Source organism: Xenopus tropicalis, chromosome 5 (assembly GCF_000004195.4).
Source record: "Xenopus tropicalis strain Nigerian chromosome 5, UCB_Xtro_10.0, whole genome shotgun sequence".
In the NCBI taxonomy this organism is placed as follows: domain Eukaryota; kingdom Metazoa; phylum Chordata; class Amphibia; order Anura; family Pipidae; genus Xenopus; species Xenopus tropicalis.
Genome location: NC_030681.2, coordinates 37,365,145 through 37,379,434, shown reverse-complemented (window position 1 = coordinate 37,379,434; position 14,290 = coordinate 37,365,145). Strand labels below are relative to the sequence as shown.

At 36.7% G+C, this 14,290-nt stretch overlaps 1 long non-coding RNA gene across 1 annotated transcript; it reads left to right on the top strand.

Moving 5' to 3' along the window:
• The first annotated feature begins 139 nt into the window (after positions 1 to 139).
• On the top strand, positions 140 to 14,074 carry LOC105947360. The gene is made up of 4 exons (XR_001170757.3): positions 140 to 224; positions 7,110 to 7,224; positions 13,736 to 13,767; positions 13,865 to 14,074. It is a non-coding gene; the product is annotated as an uncharacterized LOC105947360 (long non-coding RNA).
• Positions 14,075 to 14,290: the final 216 nt, after the last annotated feature.

Sequence of the window (14,290 nt, the reverse complement as noted above, 5' to 3'; positions counted from 1 at the left end):
TCTCTCTCCCATTATGACGACCTCAAAGAGGTTCCTACTGGGCATGCTCACTGCCTTTGTTCCAATTAAAATTAATCGGGCATACTTGGAGAGACTCGGAGTGCTCAGAAAGCAAAAGGGGGTGGAGTTTCTCTCTAGACAAGGAAGTCAGGAGAAGAGCTGCAGTTCAGATGCTTGTAATAGAGTAATAGAGGAACAAAATAAATCTGCATGCAAGGAGAATGGTATGTTACTTTAGGCAATTTAATAAAATAAAAGGCTTGCTTACCCTTTAAGCATTGCATTTTGGGGAAATGCTTATAGTTTTATTCAAACCTCTGTTTTCCTTTTCCGCTGCTTTACACTGCATGCTCTGTGCTGCTGTCAGTTACCTTACCAATATATGTTCACAAATGTTCTTTGAGCATTCTAGTGGTTTGACCCACATATTGCTTCCCACATTTCATACAAGTTTGAGAATAACATTTTTGAACAGCAATTAATATACTGCTTAATATAATATTTTTTATTTGTAATGTGGGAATCAAAAGACATTTATACACCCCAATCATTGTTAATCATGTGGGAATACTAGATGATTATTGAGAGGTAATTATAATGGGGGTTAAAAGGCCTAAGGATCTACCTTTCCTAGTCACAAATTTACACCCATTTCTTAGAACATAATCCAAAATAGGATCTCTCTTCAATATAGTGAGATTCTTATTAATAATCTTTTTAATCTGAGAAAATTGTGGACTATACGTAAAAATACACAAAGGTACCTCAGACCCAAATTCGGGACCCACAGTCCCCAAAGGGACATTAACGGGGGAACCAGTCTGGCCCTCTGCATTGCATTGGCTTGGTATTTTTTAGAGATTAGGTTACTGATCCTGATTTAGCTTTGGTTTCCTTTGTTCGCCATTAACACTTGGGTGGCAATAGCGTTACAGTTCGGAGAAATAACAAAATTATTTAAAAAAAAAAACTACATCTTACAAGAAATTGCAAAGGCAAAATGGTTTGCTGTGTTATGATGTGAAAGCAATATGTCCCTGACCGTAGCACTTTGTACTCTAGTGTGGAAACAGGAATAGTAAGTTAGGAACGGGAGAGCTACTACATACAGAGCAGGCACCATGGCTTTATAAATATGTGCTTATTTTAACCCAATTTCTGAGCTTTTCTAATTGGTGTAAATTTAACATAGCATTTTTATAAACCTTATATTTGAAGAGATGTAATTGGCATACTGTAGCTTGAGTAGGGGGATCTGAAAGATTTTTGCCGCCACCACCTGGAAGTGACTCCTTCAAGCGGGGCTCACTGCCGGAAGTGACATCATCGCAGATACGCACTCGCTGTTCTGATGCTCCTGTATGCCACCTGCGCAAGTGCTTCTACTGACATCAATATGTCACTGAATACTTACTGCACACGTGCAAGGAACTACCAGAGAACCTGTAAAAACCTGGGGGAATTTGGTATGGTGACAGGAATAGGGGGAGTTGACAGCTGCAATATGTGTTTATTTTTATTTCTGGATTTTGAAAAGAGAGCAAATAATCACTGTTATTTTTGTTATAGACTGAGCACAAGCTTGGATGCAGTTCTTGCACATTCAGTATATTTGCAGGTTTATGGAGTTTTTTTACTTATTTCATGCAGTCGTCGTGGATTTCCAAGTAAGAAGTGACAGGACATTGTGGGCAGCAGATCCAGCAAGCCAAGAATCAGAAAGGGGCAAATGAATTAAAATTTACTGATCTTTCCAGATTCACTGAAACATTTGAAAAATTTGCCAAATGCTGCACAACCTTTTTGATGCACATGATTATTTTTGATGTGACGCAACATTTTTGAGGTGACCGTGACTTATATGATGCAACCACAATTTATTTGACATGACTGTGACCTTTTTGACGCGATCGCAACTTTTTTCTCACTCGCGGCCAATGGTAAAATACTGAATTTCATAGCAAATCCATGCCTGGCGGAAAAATTCGCTCATCACCAATTAAAATTTGTATTCAAGTTTTGGCCCTGATTTAAGAAAATTTTAACAAAAAAACTGATTTAAGTTTTTGAGATTTTATCTATTAAACAAATGTTTTTTGAAAACTTGAATGAAAAGAATTGGCAACTAAAACATGCCCAGCTTCTTTAGAAGATGTGGTTTTACTGTTTAAGCTATTTTTTTCATTTTTCTTAGTTTTTTGTGAGAAAAAAACTTGATCGCATTTATTAAAAAAAAACAACTCAAATTTGAAAACCTATAATATGACCCTTCCCATTTTGCCTCAAAACAATCTAAATCATTTAGTGAATTAGATAAATGTTGCAGGAACCTGTGCAACTGAAGTCAATCTCAACTGCACATGCTCCTGCAGGCTTAGGGCAGATTCATTATGCGGTATAAAAAAGCAAACAAAATGTGTCCCACATTGGCAGGATCTGCCGCAATAAAAACGGCTTAATGTTATACATATTTTTTTTAGAGCGACTTCCACCGCAACAGAAGTGGTGTAAAATAATGGTGTCGTATCTATCATATGTTCAGGTGGAGTAAAATAAAACACACCATGATAAAGTTGCTATTAATTATACACAGCTTTTTACACTGTTTTTTTCAGTGAATTTCACACAGCATAATAAATAGGCCCCTTAGGCTAATGCCACATGTAGCATATTCTCGGCAAGCCGAAAAACACTTGAAAAAACGTCTACTTGTGCCTGCATGGGAAGCATGGAATACGCTTGGGTGGAGGCACATGTAGCCGATATCCGCCAGAAAAATTGCCTCCTGATAAAATTGGCCCTAGTGAATAGGGACCTTGGATTGTAAAATCTACTGGAACAGGGACTGGTGCAAATGATTTATAATCTCTGCTAAGTTCTATGGGATATTTCAGCACTATATAAATAAAGGAAAATAATAATGGGCAGTGAGATGATTTATTTTCCTTTTTCTGCCATTTATAGTTTTCCTGCATATGCACGTAGTTGGATTCTGTATGCATTTATGTTTGCACTTACAGCGTGTGATTATATACACCTAGGGATCAGTACAACAAAGTATTTGCAGTGTAGGCATGAATATATTGATCTGTTTCTATACGCAATACCTTCATTTCTATGTAGATCTGTGATTTGAATTTATGCAGTAAATAAGAAACTAGCACAATGTTGCAGGTGAAATGTTACAGCAGTCTCTTCTTGCCACTGCAAATTTTGTATAGGTATGGGATGTGTTATCCAGAAACCCATTATCCAGAAAACTCAGAACTATGGAAAGGCCATCTCCAATAGATTTCATTCTAATCAAATATTTAACATTTTTAAAAATGATCTCCTTTTTCTCTGTAATAATAAAATAGTACATTGTACTTGATCCTAACTATGATATAATTGATCCTTATTGGGTGCAAAACAATCCTATTGGGTTTATGTAATGTTAAAAGAAGAACAACAGCTTATTTTGCAGATTCCCCCCAAATGTTAGTTGCGTGCCCCCCTCCTGAACGCTGTATCAGAACTAAAAAATTCATTGAAGTTTACGATTTTCATCCCTTTCAACTTAACTACTGCTCCTGAATTTGCGTCCGCCATCTTTTTTAACTCTGCATCACTTCTCCTTTCCTGTTCTTAGCAAACTGCACGCACCAAAATAATACTGCCCCCGACCCCAGTTTTGCCAGTTTAAATGAATAAAAAGATAAAAAGTGTGTAAATGTTTATAAACATATTGCTTGCAAATGTACAGACCTCAGACAGACAAGGCACTGTGTTAAACTGTAGGGCAAACTCTGCAGCACTGTGAACAAACTGACAGCTAGTAAAGAACTGAGAAGGAGTGATCATGTTGCTATGGTTATACAACGTGACTGCTCCTATTGGCAGAGCAGGGGACTAAGGTGGAGCGGAAAGTTCAGACTATCACATGACCAGTACCTCTTCACTGGACTCAGGGGAAAGAGGAGTTCATTGCGCACGCGCAGGGCTCTGTGAGATCTTCATTGCGCCTGTGCATGCCCAGATCTGGAAGCAGAGGAAGTTAATATTTTTCTAAAATGAACAATTTGATTAATCATCTTCCAGTTCATGCTCTAAATGGCATTCATTCTTGATTTGCTTGTAGCAGTCATTCCCACTCACAGGTAGGTGCAGGTTCCATTTCCCTATTTAACTCTATTGATTTATTTCCCTATTTTCTTTCGAATAAGAAAAGGTTTCAGAAGTGATACAAAGTGCATAATGGGGAGCCTGGATGTGTGCAAGTTACTGTCATTTTAAAATCTTCACCTTTTTTCATGAATGTGTTTTTACATTTTATGAGCTAAAGGTGGGAGACATGTTGTATGTAGAGAGGGATTGTTGGCTTTCCCAACCTATGGCCCCTAGCAGTCGGGACCAGCACCTCTAAGTATAGTAATGGCGACCAAAGTCCAACACCAAGATCCAATAATAGGTGGTATGCAGAGTATAGAACTTTTTCTTTTTTTTATGTTCTTAGATCAGGGTCAGATTGGGGGGTGCAGGGCCCAGCGGAGCTCCCACCCCAGGGGCCCTGCAAGTGCCCCCGCCGGCTGGTTGGGAACGGTTGGCCGGGGGAGTGTCGGCAAGGGTCTGTGCCACCGGGGCACACCAGGATTTTTCACCGGTCTGACCCTGTCTTAATTATGACAATAATTATGAAAATGAATTACCTTTATTCCTACAGCAGCCAAGCAACTCCTTGCAAAATCTTGGCTTACTCTCTCTCTCCCAATTTCTTGCTTAAAAGTTTTTATTTCTCACATAATTATCAATAAAAAATTAACTAGTATTCTTTCAGGTACCCATGGCAAGTTCCTTAGTATTTAGGCCAGTAGTCAACATGTGGCTACCAAATAGCCAATCACAGCCTATATTTGGCCCCCAAGGAAGATTTTTCATGTGTGTGTGGCTCACCAACACTTTTTACATCTGGGTGTGGTTTGTGGTAATGTTCCCCTTTAAATATATAGAGAGCTCTCTAACCCTTTTCCTGTGGGGTCCACCACCATGGATCTCTGTTTTCATTATTATTCTATTCCCAGATTATACAATCTGTATACTCTACAAATAACTCAGGCAAAAAGTTTAAAATGATTCTCAACTTGTTTGTATTTGTTCCTAATAGCCTTACTGACAAGCTTTGTTATTGTCTTTCACTTAATGGTTTGGATAATGTTTTCAATTTTCAAGTTTTTATTCTTGTTTTTTTTTTGGTTTTTAAATGAATAAAAATGTATTTAAAAAATTCACACCTGCATAAATGATCATATTTATAGTGTAAATTTGGTTGCTGCCATCCTATCTTTGTCATTATATGTGCTCCAAAGGAAAATGATTCCTCATTTCTTTATTGACTGAATATAATATTAATGGCATCAGTCACTACATGCAGTACAGCCTTTAGTGCTGCCAGTTCATCTTTAGTGAGATGGCACATTATGCAACTTACTGTTCATTATACCAGTCTATAAAGTGTTTGCAGTCTATCCAGTGTGTATTTACCTTACTCTTCTCTCTGATATATACAGTATGTCATTTACTTTGGGTGTTTAATTCAAACAGGGCCTTTTAGAAATTAGAAAGATCAATATCTTTTTAGGAACTCTTTGCATTTGTTCGAAACACTAAAAGGCAACTGATACACCATGAAGAGATTAACTTATTGTTTGAGAGAGTAAAGGTAACATCACACACAATCACTTGATCTAATAATAGCATAGACATTATTATTCTTAGGGCCTGTTATTCACTTTAATCTAATTTTGTATTAAAGAATAGTTTTACTTTATTGTGGTTATATTTGAAACAAGATGGGTTGCCATGATTGTGAAGTCAGTTTTCCCAGCAGCAATTTGCAGAGTAATCAGTACATTTAGATTTCTGCAGTGAATTTGTGCAAGAACACTCTATAGGGACCAGTAAGGAATGCAGAGGCAAGTTTGGTCACACTAGCATCTTGCTCATCTGTATAGCTGCATCGGGCACTATTGTGTCTCTTCTGTTTATCTGCACGCTGGGCATCCCTGTGGTTACTGTTACCCTGAATATGGTGGTAACTGCATGGTTTCCACCATGGGCTATATCAATAGGCACAAATGATTTGTGTCAATTGATGCAGGGTGCTGAGGAGCAGTAGTGCTCATTTCAGAATGGAAGGCAGGGACTAAAGTGCACCAAGTGCAACTATTTGAAAGTGCAAGGAGTGCATTTTGGCGCAAATAATTATAATGAAAGTGGCTTTACACACAACTGACTGCAGGGAAATTGGAAGGACTGCAACTGCACTTGCCCTTGAGAACTAATGTAATGGAGTGTTCACAAATTAAATTATAGATATAAAAAGCTCAAAAGAACATAATCAAAGCACAATACCTTTGGGTTCTTGGCACCCAGCTTGAAGGAACTGCAGCTATACAGGAGCAGTGTATACAGGAGCAGTGTATACAGGAGCAGTGTATACAGGAGCAGTGTATACAGGAGCAGTGTATACAGGAGCAGTGTATACAGGAGCAGTGTATACAGGAGCAGTGGCCAGCTCCATGTTGTAGCTCCCATCATTCCTAGCTACAGTCAGGTGATCCCAGTGGTGGCCAATAAAAAGGGCACCCATTTTGGAGATTTAACCCTACAAGCAAGTTGCAGATAAAATAGTCCCTGTAAAAAACTTATAATGAAGTAGTAGATTTCTTAAACAAATCAGATAAAAGTGAGTGCAGGACTGGCCAGACCAAGTATATTGCAATATATGGACAAACCATCTCTGTTTTAATTAAAGGGGAGAGTTTTTCCTGGTAGCATAATGTACTAAATGTCTTAATATCCTATATATACTGTATATATTGATAATAGGGGACTGCAGAGGACCTCTTGTCTTTGTCTGTTTGAATTTTGTGGCACAGCCTCATTGTTCCCCTGCCTAAAGGCTTAAAATTTAGTGGTGAGCAGAACTTCCCCTCTTTTGCTTATATTTATAAATATATATATGCGTGTATACAGTATATATACATCTATTAGTAATTAGTTTACATCTGATAATTGCTTTGCAAAACGTAATGTTCTCTTTTGCTTGTGTTTAATATGATTGGGTGCAGCCATGGTTGATCTGAAGAGTAAACATCATCCAAAGACTCTAATTAAACACTACACTCCAGTGGCCAAGTTATGATTGAAAATTGTTTGCATGGTCATGCTCTTTTAAACAACCAGGTAAGAAAGCGATGAAAAATGTGTTTATAACGTCTCCCTTTAAGTGGACTAAGAACACAGGGCACCTGAAAGAGAATTAAAGTACGAAAATGTGTTTACTTTCTTTAAAAGTCTGTTTTTTCATTTGCAGGAGCAGAACTAAAGTAATAATCCTGAGAATAATGTGCCATATACTTGTAGATTACGAGAATAATGTGACTCATAGCTAAGGCTGGTCAAATGATACTGGTAATGATACTTAGCGCATCTACATTTTATCACTTCATTTTTTTGGCATAGCAAATGACATTAGGTGAGACTAAAATGTGATACGTGTCTCTGTTTATTTTCCAGTCATAAATTCTTTATTCTCATAAAACGTATTGTAGTTTAGCCATAAGTGATGCCTTTTTACAGTTAAATGTTTTGTGGGTAATTATAGGGTAGGTGCTAGAGCAGGCTTATACAGGGTGATACAGGTATGGGGTCCATTTATCCAGAAAGATTTGTATTACGGAAAGCCTGTCTCCCATAGACTCCATTTTAATCAAATAATTCAGATTTTTAAAATTGATTTTTTCTCTAAAAATAAAACAGTACTTTGTATTTGAACTTAGATATTATTAATCCTTATTGGATGCAAAATAATCCTATTGGGTTTAATTAATGTTTTATTAAAATTTTAGTAGACTTTAGATATGGAGATCCAAATTATGGAAAGACCCCTTCTCCGGAATACTCTTGGTCCAGAGCATTCTGGATAATGGGTCCTATACCTGCACAGAAAAAAATGTGTCTATAACCACCATACTCATGGCTTCTTTATATACCTGCCTTTAAAGGAAAAGTAACACTAACATTTTTCAAGTAAAAAATCTATTCTACCCTTCTTCTGCATCACCGGATGCAACGTTTTACAAGATATTTTATAATAAAGCATGTAAAATAATAAACGCTGGGAAGGATAGGGCAATTATTGGAGCAGGGTAGAATAGATTTTTTTACTAAAAATTTTAGTGTTACTTTTCTGAGAGTTTGCTAGAGCTGCATTCTTTCTCTGGAAAAATCTATCTGTCCATCCCCACACCTTGTTTCCTACTTCTTCTTCATTTAGATTATATAATATATTGAGTAGGACCCTTGTTACCTCTTGTATCAGATAATACTGTAATCTGTTTGATTGATGTACACTCCCATCTATTGTATGGTACTGCAAAATGTTGACGTTTTACAAATACATGGGTATATAATAAAAATAATAATAATTGTAATACAGGTATGGGACCTAGTATAAATCATTTTAAAGCAACTGGACTTGTTTAGTAATCATTGAAGACGTTTCACTACTCATCCGAGCAGCTTCTTCAGTTCAACTGACTGGTATGGGAAGTCCTCAGCATATATACTCTTCCACTAATCCAATCACAATGGCACTATGTAACTGTAATTCTGAAGAGTTACATAGTGCCATTGTGATTGGATTAGTGGAAGAGTATATATGCTGAGGACTTCCCATACCAGTCAGTTGAACTGAAGAAGCTGCTCGGATGAGTAGTGAAACGTCTTCAATGATTACTAAACAAGTCCAGTTGCTTTAAAATTATTTATACTAGATATACCATGACCTGGATGAATGAAAATCTTCATAGACAGGTATGGGACCTGTTTTCCAGAATTCTCAGGGCCTAGGGTTTTCTGGATAAGGGATCTTTCCATAATTTGGATCTCCATACCTTAAGTCTGCTAAAAATCATTTAAATTTTGAATAAACCCAATAGGCTTGTTTTGCCTCCAATAAAGATAAATTATATATTATTTGGGATCAAGTTTTATTATTACAGAGATAAAGGAAATCATTTTTACAAATTAGAATTATTTGCTTATAATAGAGTCTATGAGTAATGGCCTTTCCGTAATTGGGAGCTTTCTGGATAATGGGTTTCCGGATAAGGGTTCTTATATCTGTAATAGAATAATAATAAAGTGCATTTTCCTAAAAGAACCAAGAACCATTAATACAGATATTCTATATAGCTGAAAAAATAGATAAAAGAATCCCATATAAGATGAGGAATACAAATCCAAAATGGTTTCTAATGAAGCAAATGATGTGGGAGTTATCTAAGCTTGGCCTCGATGCACAATGACTTGGCATGCACCAATGCTGGCTGAAACTCAGGGGTAACATTCCATGTATTATAGGTAGTGACATGAAAATACATTGGAAAAGAGTGTTAGAAAGAACTGTATGATGTGTGGTTATTGGCTAAGACAGAAGTTTGGACCGGTTTGAGACAGAAGAATGTGTTTTAGGAGATTTGTTATTAGTCCACTTGAATGTTGGTCGTGTGTTCTTTTGACACTTTTCTTCACTGTGACCTCTTTAAACAACACAATGATGGCATCTGAGGACAATGAACTCATTCAGCCCAGTTTAAGCACATAAATATAACCTTATATAGTCATCACTGAAAACTTCTGAAGTTCTTGTGCGCATCTTTGCATCCTTCAAAAGCACTTATATTCTAAGGTAGTTTTTCTAATGCCCAGAATTTTGCCTCTTTGAGTAGGCATTTACTGTAAGTTATTCTACATTAACAGTTGCACATTAGCATTTGCTTCTACAGAATACTCCTAGACATGTACTTAACAGTTACCTTGTTTTTTAAGAATTTTCTTAAGAACAAGTGATGTATTATACTGTTTTGGTAAAATGCAGCGTAACTATAAATATTTAAATAGAATGGCACCTGAAAATTCATATGAGGGAACATTTAACTGCCAGAAACATTTAACTGCTGGAAAAAAGTTAGATTCTATGTTTCTGTATCCCATTCAAATAAATAGAACCAGACAATATTATGTTATTATATAATAAACTGTTTCATTGTATTTTTGGAGACAGAAAAGACTACGACTAATAGATTTAAGGGGTTACACTGCCTTCATTTTTTCATATTATATATGTATTAAAAGTGGCACCTGAAGGGGAACACTGGCTTCTGACCCAGTATTTGTTAAAGAGCCCCACACAACACATATATACCTATATATATATATATAATACCACTGTAATCTGTTTCTTAAAAAGTATGAATAAATACAATTTTTATATGCTGAAATCCAACTGCAAAACAGTTCTTCTCTTTCTGCATCATTTGAAATCCAGGCAGGTGAGGAGGGACAATATTATGTTGATACATAATTAAGTATTTTATGGTATTTACAGAGACAAAAATACTATGTCTAAAAGATGTAAGGGTCCAAACTGCCTTCATTTTTCCATCATATATTGTTTCCTTTAGGTCCTTGTTTAAGGCAATCTGGAAACAGTCTTCTGTATTTTTTCAACAGCTCTCCTCTAGTTGGATAAGAAGTCAGCAGTGTGTATAGCCATATTGGGGTATGACTTCCAGTAAGGCCCCAGTGTGAAACTATGGGAGGATCATTCCTCTCTTTATATTATATCTGAGAACACAATACAATTATTTAATATGTAGAACAGTGCCGTGACAAAGGTTATTGTGTCACAGTACCACTGCACCATTTGCTGCTTGGTCTCATCTGCCTTTGCATGGGCAAACTGACTTCTGATGGGAAAGTCCAGGTATAGCAATAACTTACGTCCACTTTCAAATATGTTTTGCCACTGCTGGCATGCATTTTGCTCTGTACTAAACACATTTCAGCTGGCAACTGGTCCTCATGTGTTACTGGACTTCAATTACCAAAATCCTGTATACTAGTCTACAGTATATGATAATATTGGTTAAAGCGAACAAGGATATACTAATTTATAGGTGGGGTTATCAATGCACAGAAAGGGACCCTGCTGCCATGAGGCGAGCTAAAAAAGGTCCTGGTAACTTTAAGGGTCAATTTCCACTTTTCAAAACAGAAATTCACCTCTTTTAGTGCAGAAAGAACAATTGCATTCCCTGCACTAACAAAGCTGTGGCACAGGAAAGGTAAGCGCTGGGGGCAGCTCAGGGGTAAGAATTGCCCCAGTGCACAGTAATTAGCTTAGAGTACTTTTAGAAATAATGGGGTGCTTATATGTGGTGGATTGGACAGGCACTTGTGCATATTTTAATTTCACCCATGTTCGTGTTATTATCATTTTATACAATACTTTCATTTGACTTATTTCTCAGCATTTTTAGATACACAGCCACACAAAAATACAGGGGTGTAACTATAGTTGAAGCAGGCCCTGTGGTTGCAGGGGGGAGGGGCTGGAGTGTAGGGGGCCCAGAAGGGCCCTAAATAAATGAGCAATGCAATACACTTGAATTTGTTTGAACCACAAGACCCTTGGTGCTGGCTGTGTTTTATTTGAGATATATATATATATATATATGTATAGAGAGAGAGATATATATATATATATAGATATAGATATATATAACTACTGGTGAGGACTTCACCCAGGCAATGTTTTTCTCTTTATCGTGAGTGCCTTTCCTATGAATGCTGTGGGCCAGGAGAAACAACCTTACAAACTTCACATGATTATTTAAAAGTTTGTTTCTTCTGAACAATATAATTATCCAGTAAGAGGTATCATGCTCTCTAAACCATATCATGACTTAGCATTCTACATGCAGGAACAATACAGCTACACAGACATTTATGGTGTAACTACTGGGGGATGTGAGTGCCCCAATGGGACCCACCTTTTACTAACTGTAGGATTTTGCTGTTTTTTCACAGAGAGTTATTACTTTATTTAGCCACTACCTATTGCACATAAAGCTATAAAGGCAAGGGATTTCCCATTAATAGTTTACTAGTTGAACACAGATGTCCACTCGCATCTGATCCATACTGACAGTAAAATTTCAAGGGTAAGTCTATGTGTAAAAAAGTTATATCTTTCCCAAAGCCAAAGAAAATCTTTTTTCAATGTATTAACAATTCTGCTGTTCATTATAAATAAACACTTGGGAGGTATTGTAATAAAGGTGCAACGTTTACTACAATTCTTTTCACCTATTGAAACCAGAAGGCAACATTTCCTGCTCACCTCTTTAAAAGCAAACATTTTATTGGTTGCTATGGGTTACTCCATCTGGACAAACTTAATATAAAGATTCAGATGTTTTTTTGCACCTAGTTAAGTTGGAATAAAATGAACAACGATCCCCACCATAACAGAACTGTTTAGTCTTAATTTTAATATATTAAAAGGCAATTAAAGGGGATGTTCATGTTTGCAAAGTGGTAGGACTGGCAAAGAAGCACTTTTCTACATACAGGTATGTGATCCTGGGAAACCCATTATCCAGAATGCTCCAAACTGTGGAAAGGCCATTTCCCATAGACTCCAGTTTAATCAAATAAAAAAAAATTAAAAATTATTTCCATTTTCTCTAGTAATAAAACAGTACTTTGTACTTGAGCCCAACTAGAATATAATTATTCCATACTGGAGGCAACACAGTCCAAATTGGGTTTATTTAATGTTTAAATGATTTTTAGTAGACTTAAGGGGGCCCTTTCACCCTAAGAAATAATTACAAATTGTTTTCTATTGTGTTTGTCAAGCAAAATAAACTTCAGTTGCATTGCATAAGTTTTTTTAAACTTATTTCCTTCTGCCCTGGGATTCACAATTGCAGAAAACAGGCAGGCTCCATTTTGTGGACACTGTTATTAAGGCAAGCTGTGTATCCTGCTAAAATCTTGTTTCTGTGCCAGTACGGGGGACCTTATACCCATCTCAATGCACTGGTTACACAATTAAATGGTGAGGAAGAAGGGGCAATGTGAGGAGTGCAGTGACAGCTAAAAAGTTCTGAATTGAAAGTGAAAGTAACTGTCTGCCCCACCCCTATGCCTAAGGCATAGAGGCGGGTCAGGCAATATATGATTGACAGCTGGGACATTTAAATGCTTATATAATGGGTATAGATGTGTTAAGAAAAAAAATGACTTTGGGTTTCATGTTTTATTTGAAAAGGGCTTTTATTATACAGCTTTTTATGTCTGGGTGACAGGTCCACTTTAAGGTATAGAGATGCAAATTACAAAAATACCCCTTATCTGGAAAACCCCAGGTCCTTACATTCTGGATAACAGGTTCCATACCTGTGTATGGAACCTGTGTACTGTCCTTCTTAAGGAATCTTAATCCCTGGTGATCTTCTCACTTGCATGGTTGAGGAGGTGGCCAGAAACCCCCTTCTCCAGAGGGATGAGTCCTAAGTGCTGACCAATAAAATGAAAATGATGCAGCTTCCAGGACTCAACAGCAAGATCTGAAGATTTCCCATAGAGAGTCACAGTCCAAGGAGGCCTGCTTTATTACTGTCCCAGATTAATTTGGGCAGTCCAGATGCAATTATCATATTAAGAGTTGTTTAAACAGACAATTATATCAGCTAATATAAACATGAACATTTCAATTCAAGTCAGAGGATTCTGAAGTAATTTAGGAAAAATGTAATGGAGTCATTTTGACAGTAAATATAGAAGCAATAAGAATCTGACACCTATTTTCTCTTTCCTTGCATAAAATATTACAAAGCAGCCGTTGCTTGAATTTCTTTTTGTGCTTATCAGGTAAGAACATGCCAACTGTTAATTAAGCTTTACAAATATCTGGCATTTTATTTCTTATTACTGACTTTAAAATAATATGTTTTTTTATGAATTTCAGCTCAAAGTTACTTTAAATGAAATCATGTCCCAGTCTTCTTTGAGATATGTGATGGAAGGTACCCACGGAACAAGGCAGACCCAGTTATTGTTGGCAGTAACTGTGCCCATCTGAATTATTTTAAAATGATTTGCTTCTCTAATTCATGTAATTAATTTGAAAGTTTATGAAGGAGGTTTTATTTAATAAATGGTGGTAAATACACATTTTCCCATGCTTGTATTACCTTATCCTATCTTACTTATCTCATAATTGTCCTTGAGCGTTCCTCCTCGATGCTCCAAGATATGGCCATGCTTACTAGTTCTTCACTTCATCTGAGATACTGAATAAACCCCAGACTTTGGTGCCCTCATTAAATATAGCTGCCTTTTAGAGATAGTAGTTAGTATGGGGCTGTATTTGTAGCCCATAAAGTCCTTAACA